The following is a 10,880-nucleotide window of genomic DNA, read 5'->3' on the forward strand; positions in this document are numbered from 1 at the left end:
CTGTATAAGCAGCTTTCATCAACAAATGGATCTACAGGTTTTCCAAAGTGCTCAAAAATGACAGTAGCATCTTTTCCTTTTCCAATTCTTTTGGCCACTGTACAGTTATTCAGAGAGCATGTTCTTTCTGTGGAAATAATACAAAAAAGAAATGTTTATACAATTTCCTTTCTTTTGTCAGTTGTGGGGCTTGAACTCAGGGCCTGGGCATTGTCCTTGAGCCTCTTTGTGCTCAAGGTTGGTGCTCTATCACTTGGGCCACAGTGCCACTTCTGGTTTTAGTGGTTAATTGGAGGTAAAAGTCTCACATGGACTTCTCTGCCTGGGCTGGCTTCAAACTGTGCCCCCCCCAGATCTCAGCCTCCTGAGCAGCTAGGATTATAGGCATGAGTCACTGACACCTGGCTGTTTATACAATTTCTTAACACAAGAAAATTGATTTCAACTGAAAGTTCATCTAATAACTAAGCTGTAATTAAAATGAGTTTTTTTCTTTTTGGCTGGTCCTGGGGCTTGAACTCTAGACCTGGGTGGTATCCCTGGGACTCTTTGTGCTCAAAGTTATCACTCTACCACTTCATCCACAGTGCCACTATGGTTTTCCTGAGTAGTTTATTGGAGATAAGAGTCTCATAGGCACTAGTAGCTCTTGCCTGTAATCCTAACTATTCAGGAAGCTGAGATCTGAGGACTGTGGTTCAAAGCCAGGTAGGAGAGTCTGTGAGACTCATCTCCAATTAACCAATAGAAAACTGGAAGTGACACTATGCTCAAAGTGCAGAATGCCAGCCATGAGCTGAAGAGCCCAGGGACAGTGCCCAGGCCCAGAGTTCAAGTCCCATGACCAACACAACAACATAAGGTCCCACAGACTTTTTGTCCTGGGCTACCTTTGAGTTGTGATCCTCAGAACTCAGGTCCCTGAAGTTAGGATTACAGATGTGAGCCACTGGGGCCTGGCTAAATGAGCTCTTAATAGAAAAGCAGATATAAGACAATGAATAAGAATAAAGTACAAATAATGCAGTGTGAAACTCCCCTCACCCTAGTCTAAACTTTACTAAAAGTATTTGTTATAAAAAGTGATTTCTGTAGTTAAGTGTGGGTGTTATACATGTAATACATGTATACATGTGGTTCAAGGCTAACTAGATAAAAAGTTGGTGAGGCCGGGGCAGTGCTGGCTCATGCCTGTAATTCTAGCTACTCAGGAGGATGAGATATGAACATCGCTGTTCAAAGCCAGCCCAGGCAAAAAAGTCCGTGAGTCTTTTATCTCCAATTAACCACCAGAAAACCTGAAGTGGCTCTATGGATCAAAGTGGTAGAAAGTGGTAGCCTTGAGCAAAAGAGCTCAGGGACAGAGTCCAGGCCCTGATTGCAAGCCCCACAACAGGAAAAAAAAAGTTTGTAAAATATTATTTCAACAATAGCTAGATATTGTTTCACATCTGTCATCCAAATTATGGTGGGAAATGTAACTAGGAGGACTGTAGTTCAGACTAGCCTCTGCAAAAAAAAGTGAGGCCCCTATCTTAAGAATGACCAGAGCAAGGAGCTGGGAAGGTGGCTCAGTGGTAGAGCATTTGCCTTGCATGCATGAGGCCCTGGGTTCGATTCCTCAACCACATAAGCAAAAAGCCGGAAGTGGCGCTGTGGCTCAAGTGGTAGAGCGTTAGCCTTGAGCTGAAGAGCTGAGGGACAGCGCCCAGGCCCAGAGTTCAGGCCCCACGACCGGACCCCAAAAAAAAAAAAAAAGAATGACCAGAGCAAAAAGGGCTGGAGGTATGTCTCAAGTGCTAATGCCTGTCTAGGAATATGAAGCCCTGAGTTGAAACCACACTACTATCAAGAAAAAAATGTATTCTAACAAATATTAAATAGGAAAACATTTTTTCTCAAATACTAGTCCTTTTTGTATTAATTTGCAAAATTCTGATATCCTAATAGCAGCATCTATATTTTAGTAGACAAAACTGTCTCTGGTCTGTTATTACACTTTATTTCATTTCCCTCTACCAGGTAAAAATAAAGTATGAGATAAAGGGATAGGAGGTTCCAGAAATCTCCAACTTTTCAGCATTTTATATTTTATTTTTTGTCAGTCGTGGGGCCTGAACTCTGGGCCTGGGTGCTGTCCCTGAACTCTTCAGCTCAAGGCCAACACTGTATCACTTGAGCCACAGCGCCACTTCCAGCTTTTTCTGCTTATGTGGTGCTGAGGAATTGAACCCAGGGCCTCAAGCATGCGAGGCAATCACTCTACCACTGAGCCACCTTCCCAGCCCCAGCATTTTATATTTTAGATTAGGGATGTACCACATTTGTGTATGTAAATAAACACTAGATAATATAAGCAAATTTTTTCTAGATTTATAAAAATGTATTTCATAAGGGAATTATAAAATGCATATTCAACTAATAAACAACAATTTATCATAAAAATGCCTGGAAAATATTCAATACTAGGATGGTATTAACAGAAACCAATGATAAAAACATTGCAAGATTTATGAAATATGGGGCTGGGAAGGTGGCTCAGTGGTAGAGCGCTTGCCTTCCATGTCTGTGGCTCTGGGTTCAATTTCTCAGCACCACATAAGCAAAAAGAAAAAAGCAGAAGTAGCATTGTAGCTGAAGTGGTAGAGCGCTAGCCTTGAGCTGAAGAGCTGAGTGACAGTGCCCAGGCCCAGAGTTCAGGCCCCAGGACCGGACCCAAAGAAAAAAAAAAGATTTATGAAATATATGAAGCTATAAACTTATCACTGCAGTACCACAAAGTTATTTTACACAGTAAATACCTATGTAGAAGATTTCTAAATTCTGTATATATATATAAAGATACATTGTACTTGCAAATTTGACATGTTAAATTGAAAACCATTTGTACAATTATTTAAAAATAAAAAATTTAACAAAAATTTTACATTTAACTGTGTATTATTAATTATAGTAACCTATAGTAGAAGAGTATACTTAATAGTAGGAATATGGTAATAAAACAATATACAGATCCCATGTTTCCTTATATAAAAATCAAATACACTATTAAACGAACTCATGGGCTGGGAATGTGGCTTAGTGGTGGAGTGCTTGCCTAGCATGCAGGAAGCCCTGGGTTCAATTCCTCAGTACCACATAAACAGAAAAAAGCCTAAAGTAGCACTGTGGCTCAAGTGGTAGAGCACTAGCCTTGAGCAAAAAAAGCTCAGGGACAGTGCCCAGGCCCTGAGTTCAAGCCCCAGGATTGGCAAAAGACAAAACAAAACAACAACAAATGCAAAAAACCACCAAAAAAACTCATAAGATTACTAGCAGGGCATATGAATATTTTTTATAACCTTTGGGAGGAAAATACTTTTTTGTACTTGGGCCTGGAGCTTGAACTAAAGGCCTAGGTGCTGTTTCTGAACCTTTTTTTCCCCTCAAGGCTAGCACTTGAACCATAGGTTCACTTCTAGATTTGGTGGTTAATTGGAAATAGAGTCTCATGTTCTTTCTTGCCCAACCTGGCTTTGAAGTATGATCCTCAGATCTGAGCCTTCTGAATATCTAGGACTATAGGCTATAGGCATGAGCCACCAGTACCCAGCTTACACCTATTTTTTTTTCAAGTGCACACCAACATCAGCCAGGAAAGATCCTATGTTAGGCTATGAACCAATACTTCATAAGCAAAAATAAAATTCAAACTATATATTTAACCAAAATGGAATAACTGAGAAATTGATAAAGAAACCTATGATATTCTTAAATACTAAGAAATGACAGTTCTAAAAATGAATGTGTCAAAAACAGAGACATTGAAACAAAAATAAAATACTTTCATATGAATAAAAATGAAGGTACAATAGAGCCAAACTTATTGGAGGAGGTGACTAAAATCAATGCTTAGTTCATGAAATTTCATGCTTGAAAATTATCTGCATTAAGATCTAAAAATGTAACCTAACCTCCTAAACCCTCTGACACTAGAAAAAGAAAAGGCAAGCAGAAGAAAGAAAATAAAAATTAGGTAAAAAATTACTGAAACAGATAATATGACAGAAAAAGCACAAACTGAGAGTTTGTTCTTTAAGTAAGTAAAACTGACAGGCTTTTATCCAGGCTGACCAAAAGAAAGAGAAAAGACTCAAATTTAAGAGTCAGGAATGAGAGGGAGGCTATTACTATTGACCTTATGGGGGAAAAAAAGGATATAAAGGAATATTATAAACTATTGTTTTTCTAACAAATTAGGTAAGTGAAATAAAATGGATAAGATTGCTAAAAAACAGAAAATACAAAAATTGATGCATGAAGAAACAGAAAACCAACAATCACCCACATATAGTGAAGAAACTGAATTAGTTATTAACACATCACTGAAAAAAAATACTAGCTCAGAAAGTCTTTACTGGGGGAGGGGGAGGGGGGGAATGTAGTGGTGGAGATGGGAGGGAAGGGATGGTAGGGGAAAAACAAAGGAGGAAGCAACAATGTTTGATAAGAAATGTACTCATTACCTTGCTCATATGATTGTAACCCCTCTGTACAGTATTTTCAAAATAAACTTATTTAAAAAAAAGAAAAAAAGATGGGCTGGGAAGGTGGCTCAGTGGTAAAGCGCTTGCCTTGCATGCCTGAGGCCCTGGGTTTGATTCCTCAGCACCACGTAAGCAAAAAGAAAAAAGCCGGAAGTGGCGCTGTGGCTCAAGTGGTAGAGCGCTAGCCTTGAGCTGAAAAGCTGAGGGACAGCGCCCAGGCCCAGAGTTCAGGCCCCACAACTGGACCCAAAAAAAAAAAGAAAAAAAGAAAGCCTTTACTTGTAAAGTCTATCAAATATTCAAAGAAGGATTAGTACCAATTCTTCCAAACACATAAAAAATATTTCTCAACATCCTATGAAATTAATATTATCCAGACACCAAAACCAGACAAAGGTATCTCAAGAAAACTAAATACATGACAGACAGGTCAAGGTACATTGTACGCAACATGTGGAACAAGAAAACTATAAACCAGTAATCTCTTATAGACACATAAATCCTTAACAAAATTGCAGCAAGCAAACTTCAGATTCCAGCAACATATGAGATGAATTATATACCATGACTGGATGGGATCATCTCAGGAATGAAAAGCTTACTTTCTGAACATCAATTTATTTCACCACATTAATAAAATAAAAACCCAAACCCACACGTTTATCTCAAGAGACACAAAGAACACATTTAACAAAATCCAATGTTTTTTCATGATAAAAATTACATGATACACTAGGAACAAAAGGACCTGATTCACACAATAAAGGGCAAATCTGTAACAATTGCCATTATGCTTACTGGTAAAAAGAATGGCTCATTTACCCTAAATTCAGGAATAAGATAAAGGTAAGTGCTTTCACTAATTCAGTATCTCACTCAAAATACTAGCTAAGGCAATTATGCAAAAAGAAAGCAAAACTAATAAAAATGAATAAATAAAAGGCATCCAGGTTGAAAAGAAAAAATAAAACTATATAGATGACATGAGCTTGTATACAGGACATTCAAGCAATACACTAACAAGATGATTACTAATAATGATCTCAGGAAGGTTACAAAGTATCAGAGCTCAATACACAAAATTTAATCATATTGTTATGAATACACAAATGAAATTAAGAAAATAATTCTATTTATGATAGCATCAAAAGGAATAAAATACTTAACAACTTAAACAAAGGAAATACAGAGCTTAAATCCTCAAAACTTTGCCCAAATGGTAGAAATGCCTTCCTAGCAAGCATGATATCCTGAGTTCAAACAGCAATGCTGGCTCCGTAATATTAAAAAAAACATAAAAAGTACTTATATGTATACATATATGCATCTATATACATCTATACATATGTGTACATGTATATCTAAATCTATATAGAACAGTATACTCCCTTATCTACTCCTAAAAATGAATAAACTGTTGATATACTTATCAACATAGAAGAATTATAGAACACATATTGATCAAAGTAAGTAAAAAAAAAAACTCTGGCCGTAGCGGCTAACTCTTATAATCTTAGATACTTGTGAGGCAGACAGCAGGGCTTCAAGATCAGCCTGGGTATAACAAAAAAAGTGATGAGATTTCATCTAAACTAATGGCTGGGCAAGGTGGTGCACACCTGTGTACAAGGAAGCACAAGTAGGAGGATCAAAACCCAGGCTGGCCTAGACAGCCTGAAAATAACAAATACAAAAAAAGAGGCTGGTGATGTGACTCAAGTGTGAGGCCCTAGTTCAATCATCAGCAGAGTTTAAAAAAAAAAAAAAGAAGCATTTGAACCAGGCACTGGTGTCTCATGCCTGTAATCCTAGCTACTGAGGAGGCTGAAATCTGAAGATCCCAGTTCAGAGCCAGCCTGGAAAGGAAAATCTGTGACTCTGTTACTACCAGTTAACAACCAGAAAACTAAAGTGGTAGAGCACTAGTCTTAAGCAAAAGAGCTTAGCTCAACAACAGCACCCAGACCCTGAGTTCAATCACCATGACTGACAAAAAAATAAAAAAAGCATTGAGGGTAATCATAGATCCACAAATGGAAAATAGGTAAAACATACTATCTTTTTTTCAAAAGACATACAAATTTAAGAGATGATACAAGTAGAAGTGGCAAGCAACCTATAAAGTCAAGTCCATCAGAATAACAGCAGATTTCTCAACAGAAACTGTTGAAGCAGGAATGGAATGAGATATTTTAAGTGCTGAAGTAACTAGTATCCTAGATAACTCTATTTAGCAAACCTATCATTCATAAATGAAAGCTAAAACCCTTCTGTGATGAACAAAAACAAGTGATTTATGACCACTAAAGCACTGCAGAAGATATTCAAAAGGAAACCTCTATACACAAAAGATGAAGATAGGGGCTGGGAAGATGGATCAGTGGCAGAGTGCTTGGCTTGCATGCATGAGGCCCTGGGTTCAATTTCTCAGCACCACAGAAACAGAAAAAGCCGGAAGCAGCACTGTGGCTCAAGTGGTAGAGCGATTGCCTTGAGCTGAAGAGCTGAGGGATAGCACCCAGGCCCAGAGTTCAAGCCTCACGACCAAAAAAAAAAAAAAAGAAGATACATGAAAATACAGATGAGGTAAAAATATCACACCAGATGAGTAGATAAGCAAATGAAAAGCAGGAAAGACTCATATGCTACAGTAATAGCAGGAATTACTCTATATCTTTCAATACCAACACTGAATGCAAAACACACTATCTTGCTTAGAGATCAGTGACATTATTAGAAAAGAATATTCAGAAAATTCAAGAGCAGCACAAATATTTCTGAAGTAGAGTAAGATATGAATCTTACCAGGTCTTTGAGTGAGTCTGGGTGTCAGGACTTTTAAAGATGTTGTAAGGTGTCCATTATCTATTTTTTGACCAATAAATTTTACTGTTACCACTGCATAAGGTAGACACTGCCTTGGCTTATCTACTGGCTTTGAATAGATATCATATTCATAGAAGTATACCTAAAAATTAAAAAGAAAATTAATGATGATGAATTTTGGCAGTTAAGACTTGATAAACTATTTCAATAATGATAAAACTGCACAATGTTATGTGTTTTTTTATCTACTTCAATGAATCTCCTATACTTTTCAACACTAGTTTTGTCAAATATATATAAAATTCCTCCCCTACCCTGACCACAGTACTTATTCTTGGTAGGCTACCAATGTTACAAAATGCAGACATCATGTATTTTTTTCTTTTAAATTTTATTTTTTATTACATAAGTTAGTTATATAAGTTAGGTAAAGAGCATGTTTCTTTTTGGACAATGTCATCCCTTCATGTATTCTTTTAAATATTTTCTATTCAAAGTTAAATGTTTTACATATGCTCTGACCATTATATTGAACTTGGTAGAAAAAAATTATAACATCTTAGTACTTTTTATATATAGAAGTATATATAGATATTTATATAAGATTTATCTTCATTTACTCATGTATAAAAGACATAATCCTCCGTGGAAAAATTAAAAAGCTACAAAATATCTTAGCCAAATATGATCAGAAAACGCTGTCTCACCAAATGCCTAATCTATAAAGTTTTCTTTTGCTCCTTTTCCAAAGTATAAAGAGCCAATGATATTGCCTCAGAACAGCCTATTTTAACTGATTAATCATAATGGTATATATTTATGGAGTACATGTGGTATTTTGACAAAAAAGTACTATATGGATGATTAAGTCAAACTAATTAATGTTATCTATCATCTTATGTCTCATTTTTCATAGTGAAACAATCTCAATGTACTCTTGGCAATTTTTAAGTTTACCATAGTCGCCTTGAAGTGAAACTTTGCTTGAAAGACAAACTAGTAATTAATTTATGGAATATTCAAATAAAAATGATTACTGCACTAAGCATATGATTTCCAAATAAAAAGCCTCGATATTAACATACTGCAGAGTTGTAGGCTTGTAGCTCAATGGTATCTTTCACAGAAGGTACAGTTTTTGACATATGGCAATCAAAGTTAGGAGAAGGATCCAAAGAAACTTTGTTTTTATCCACAGAAGGCTGAACTTTCTTCACTTTTCCAAAGAGAACCTGAAAAAAAATTCAGCATAATATTTTTCAGATCCTCATGCTTCAAACAACAAAATGCTAACACTGTTAATGTTCCAAATTAATGGGATGATATAACATGGTGATTTTTATCACTTCTCTTCTAAATTAAACTGGGGCTAGCGTAATTCTAATACAATTTTTTTTTAAAAAATCTACTTTCAGATATTTTAGTGTAAAAACCTGTATGGAAGACTATACAAGTAATAGCCCAGAAAATTATTTTAAAATGTGTGTGAGAAATAGAAAATGGAATAGGTGGTTTGCAATTCCATATATTAAGATGCCTTTTAAACACAAGACAAAAGGAAAAACAAACAGAAAAACATCAAAGCCCAGAAGTATGTGTACGCATTATCCTGCCCATGTAATTGTAACTCCTCTGTACAGTATGGAATGTGGCATAGTGGTAGAGTGCTTGTCTAGCATTCATGAGGCCCTGGGTTTGATTCCTCACTACTACATACATGATTGTAATTATCATTTCAAAGTTACACCAACTATAATTAACCAATACATGGTAGAAGAAAAAATTAAATTCTTTTTAAAATCTGCAAACCAAAGTAACTACCAAGCAAGTTAACCTTTTTTTTCTTTTTGTTTTTTTTGTCAGTCACGGGGTCTGAACTCTGGGCCTGGCCACTGTCCTTCTGCTCTTCAGCTCAAGAGTAACACTCTACTACTTGAGCCCCAGCGCCACTCCCAGCTTTTTCTGCTTATGTGGTGATGCGGAAACCAACACAGCAGCACGTGCATGCAAGGCAAGCACTCTACCACTGAGCCACATTCCCAGCCCTCACAGTCTTTAAAAGAGGATAATACACAGATGTAGTGAAGGTGTGATAGAACTGTTAACTAGTAAAAGCTTTTTACAGAACAACTGGGCATTACATAGCACAAGCTGTAAAAATATACATTATTCTTGACTGTAATTTGACACCTATGAATAAAAAAATCGTTAGGGGCTGAAAATGTGGCTTAGTTGTAGAGTGCTTGCCTATCATGCATGAAGCCCTGGGTTCTACTCCTTAGTACCACATAAACAGAAAAGGCCAGGAGTGGCATTGTGGCTCAAGTGGTACAATGCTAGCCTTGAGCAAAAGCAGCTCAGGGACAGTGCCCAGACCCTGAATTCAAGCCCCAGGACTGGAAAAAAATGAAATGAAATGAAATGAAACAAAACAATTCTTAGCAAATAGGAGCCAAGGTAGTTCAATGGTAGGGCAGCCTGCGGTTATTAGAATGAATGTGTCCCTGGGTTCTTTCTATATCTTAGCATGTACTCATACATATATGTGAAAAACTACTTATACAAAGATGACCAAAATCAAATCAAACCAAACCAAACTTAGATCCAAACATTAAAAATGTGTTCCAAGCTGGGTGCTGGTAGCTCACACCTACAATCATATCTCTTCAGGAGTATGAGATCTGGTTCAAAACCAGGAAAGTTTTTTTATTTTTATTTTTTTAATTGTAAAAATACCATACAGAGGGGGTTACAATTACATAGGCAAGATAATGAGTACATTTCTTATCAAGTATGGTTGCCTCCTCCTTTGTTTCCCCTTCCCATCCCTTCTCCCCCCCCCACCAAAGTTGTAAAGTTCATTTTTCGACATAACGATTTGTACATCTCATTGTTGCAATGGGTCCACCTGTATCCCTATTTAAACGATTTGTTTTTTTCCCTTCCATCCACAAATTATACCAACATCAACTACAGTGAAAACAGGGGTTATACCGTGGGGGAGGGACATACAAAGCAACAAAGAAATCATCTTTTTTTTTTTTTGTCTTTTCTTTTTTGGTACTGGGGATCAAACCCAGGACGTTGCACTAGTTAGGCAAGCACTTTGCCACTGAGCTACATCCCAGCCCGAAAGAAATCATCTTATAAATATGTTAGGAACAACTGCATGAAAGCAAAAACATCTGAATACTTATCTTGGGGTTCATTTCACCTAACATCAACTTATCTGACCTTTTCTGCTTGTCTCAGACATATACTAGTTATTGCAAATAAAGCCAGGAAAGGTTGTGAGACTCATCTCCAATTAACCACCAGAAAACTAGAAGTAGTGCTGTGGCTAGTGCTAGCGGTAGAGTGCTAGCCTTTAGTAAAAGAGCTCAGGGACAGCACCCAGGATATGAGTTTGAGCTCCATGACTGACAGAAAAAAAATGTGTTTGAGGTTGAGCCACGTATGACACTTGTTATCCCAGCAAAGCGAGTTAATAGGAACCAAAATCGAGAGCTTAAGACATGCCTGAACCAC

The sequence above is a fragment of the Dipodomys ordii genome, unplaced genomic scaffold, assembly GCF_000151885.1.
Source record: "Dipodomys ordii isolate 6190 unplaced genomic scaffold, Dord_2.0 Scaffold4, whole genome shotgun sequence".
In the NCBI taxonomy this organism is placed as follows: domain Eukaryota; kingdom Metazoa; phylum Chordata; class Mammalia; order Rodentia; family Heteromyidae; genus Dipodomys; species Dipodomys ordii.